The sequence below is a fragment of the Aplysia californica genome, unplaced genomic scaffold (assembly GCF_000002075.1).
Source record: "Aplysia californica isolate F4 #8 unplaced genomic scaffold, AplCal3.0 scaffold00354, whole genome shotgun sequence".
Classification (NCBI taxonomy): Eukaryota; Metazoa; Mollusca; class Gastropoda; order Aplysiida; family Aplysiidae; genus Aplysia; species Aplysia californica.
The window spans coordinates 84,539-88,234 of NW_004797624.1; the positions used below are offsets into that span (position 1 = coordinate 84,539).

At 41.4% G+C, this 3,696-nt stretch overlaps 1 protein-coding gene across 1 annotated transcript in view; it reads right to left on the reverse strand.

The window, feature by feature from the left end:
• The window catches only part of LOC101849474 (peroxiredoxin-5, mitochondrial), a 35,267-nt gene that overhangs the window by 18,635 nt on the left and 12,936 nt on the right, over positions 1–3,696 (reverse strand). The gene's annotated exons all lie outside the window — the stretch shown is intronic.

Below are 3,696 nucleotides of genomic sequence, written 5' to 3' on the forward strand. Positions count from 1 at the left end.
GAACTACACACACTCCCCAACCCATTCCCAACCCCTGAACCACGTACCCCAATGCGCTTAATTTCCAAATCGAAATCCCCCCGCACACACCCATACAAACACACACATACACACACACACACACACACACACACACACACACACACACACACACACACACACACACACACACACACAAACACACACACGGTAGCGCAATTCAAACGTTTTGGGACACTCAGGAAATGAGTGTATTGGGAGACGTACACTCCCGGAAAAATTTTCTAAACGACTGACTTTTATTCAATTTCAAGTAATTGTGCAAGAAGTTCATAGGTAAATAGGATGTACTAGGGGAGAATTTGTTGAATTTTTCAAAAAAATGGGTCTCTGTGGCGGCCATCTTGGATTTTCAAACCAGTTTCTTAGTGCAGAAGAATTTCATAGTAAATATTGAATTATCAGCCTGAAATTTGGCACACAAGTACAAACCTATATTAACTGGGGATCTATGGAAGGATTTTGACCTATCTTTAAAACTAAAAAAGTGAGCCCAAAGTCAGTGGACCCCCTAGAGTCAGTTGACGAAATTTCGGGGTACATATTACAAAAAAATTGAATATTTCCTTAACTTACAAATATTTCCCAATTCCCTTCCATAGATCCCCATCATCGATCTTAAAACACATGTACACCAAATTTGAAGCTTCTAGCTTCTGTAGTTTTTGAAAACTCCTTGCACCCAGGAGGTCACATATGTCAAAAAGTAGATTTTGAGAAAAACAGAAAAAAACAGGGACTTTTAAAAGGATTTTTAAAGCAATTTGCACTTTTCAAACGTCCTTTTAGGTCATTTGGGGTGTTTTTTCAACAGTTTCTTCATTTTGACTCGATAGAACAGATGTCAAAGGATGTTTTTCCGCAAAAAACGAAAGTTGGGTAGTTTGAAAAATTGTATCGATATTGCCTTGGATTGCCGACCCGGGTCTTCCCTTAACGCCCCTTTCAAACACAGGTAAGTTTTTAAGAGGCGGGACCTCCGAATTTAGCGTCCATCTCCAATTGGATCGAACCAGATGGTTTGTTGTGAGCTTTGAAAACTCCACAAAACAACTGGAATTTAAAAAAAACAACACCCAAAACAACAACTAACGCCCAGTCTGGGATTCGAACCAAGGCCATCCGCTCGGTATTCCAGCATGATACCAACTGAGCTAACGGAGCTCCGAGTCAAAAAGATCATTCAATTGTTGCACATATTATTACTATGCCCATGGAGCGCCCGGACACTCGAATCAGTCCTTGGGAGGTCACAGCCGGCACCGAGTCCACACACCACAACCCCGAGTCTTGAGACCTTACTTATCATCCTCTTCAGCTGGGAACCAACAGACGCCACAGCAGAGACGGAGCGCACAAAGTAAGGGAACAACGGTTGAAATGGCATTTAAGGCGGCCACCCATTGTCCAGTATGGAAGTGGCCGTCTTAAGCAGGTGGTCATCTTAAGCTGCTTAACATCAACGCTGAACGAAAAGCGTGCATGTATGTGTGTGTTTGTGTGTGTGTTTGTGTGTGTGTTTGTGTGTGTGTGTGTGTGTGTGTGTGTGTGTGTGTGTGTGTGTGTGTGTGTGCGTGCGCGTGTGCGTGTGCGTGCGTGCGCGCACGAGCGCGACAGGGGAAAAATGGCTACATCCAAACAAGTCCTTTTCTTCAAAATCCTATTGTGTAACACAATGATAATGACAAAACCAGTCTTTAATTAGTTCTATTTAGTTTTACGGCACTTTCAACACTATAAGGTGATATAAGCGTCGAAGATTAGGGGTGTTACAAGAAAGCAAGAAACGCAACAAAAAAAAAGGAGAGATCAGGACGATAGACGTTTGTTAGGAAAGAATGAGCAAACAACACTAGAGCACGGACCAACCCCCCCCCCTCCCCCCAAGAAACCAATCTAAAACAACCACTAAATACTATTTCGGCAATAGGGCAGAACAACTGGTAAGAATTATACATATGATAATATGAAGGATTTAGACAGCTCAGAAAAGTTGCTCAAATAATCCACACAAAAATTATTTTTAAAATCAAGGATGTATTTTATTTCATTTTACCGCTGCTTTCGGATTAACCGAGTTCGGTTTAAGCGGACTCAACAGATACGTCCACGTGAAAACGCATATATTATAGCGCCGGCAGTCTAAAGGGGAAAGGAAAGGAAAAATCAGGAGAGAGAGAGAGAGAGAGAGAGAGAGAGAGAGAGAGAGAGAGAGAGAGAGAATCTCTTTCATGCTAAGAATAGTACCTATTTTGTGATGTTGCTAGGTTTTTTTGTGTGTGGTTTTTTATTTTTTTGGTTTGCTGTTGTTGTTTTTTGTTGTTGTTGTTTTTTTACATTATAAATTTACATTTTGACAAAATATATCTCGATTCTCGAGCTCATGCAACCAACTTTAGCGCAACCAACACCACAGACTGAGCGACTACTATAAAAATAAAGTAATACAAATTTTGGGCATATACAATGTGGTACATTCTAACAGCCAGGCGACGAAAGCCGATAGGTCGCTCGACAAGAAGGCCACTTTTTAAAAAAGTTTTAGAAGAAGTTTTACGGTGCTTGCAAGTGCATAAGGTCATATGAGTGCCAGAAGATTAGAGGGTGTTACAAGAGACTAACAAACATAAGAAAAGAAGGGGAGATAAAAGGACGATAGATGTTTGATAGGAAAGAAGAAACAAACCACACAAGAGCACCCGCCAACCAACCAGAGAGGCCATTTTGCTCTCAGAAGTCTCAAGTGAGATGTCCGGCCGGGCGCCCTACTAGATTATACTTCATCTCGACCTCAAGGGGGTGTGCACTTGACAAAGCGGGAAGAGCGAAACAGAGGGAAGACGGACGGAAACAAGTCAGAGAAGATAATAATAACAATGTGTACATCAAAGAAAAAAACACAAGGTTTTGCGACACTTGCAACATAATTAGGTTATATGAGTGCCAAAGATTACAGGTGTTATAAGAGAGTAGCAAACACAAAACCAGAGGAGGAGATAAGAACGATAGCATATATTTGTATTTCATAGCAAAAGAAGGAGCAAACTACACCAGAGCACCGGCCAACCACCCACATAACAGACATTTTTAGCTTTCGGAGAAAAGCTGCCATCCACAGACAATCACAACATATTTATAAAATAATTTTCAAAGGGGTCAATCTGAAATAGATGGTGTCTTTTAAATGAAAGTCTTCATAGTCCTTGGATTGGGTGTTAAGCACTTCGCCTTTAAGCCAAGTAAATGAATAGAATAACCTCCAAAATGTATTCCTTTGCATGTCCACGTTAGTGACAAACACACGGACGCCGTGACGGTCATCGCTTGGAAAGAAGATTAGCTACTTAAGGGCCATCTACTTCGTAGTCCAGCATGAAACCAACTGAAAGAGAGGACGGACATGAACAAGAGCAACGAAGCAGAATATACAGACGGCCACCCACCCACCCATCACTAGCTCCGTATTAACATCTGCCAATGAAAAGAAGAAGTGTTGACCCAGGGTTAAAAAAAAAAGCCGTGTGTGACCCTTTTTAAGTCTTGCTCAAAAGCTTTACGGCACTTGGAACACAAATCCATCATATAAGTGCCGAAGATTAAAACGTGCTACCAAAGAGTAACATGCAACCAAAGAGTGACAGCAATATACAAAAAAGG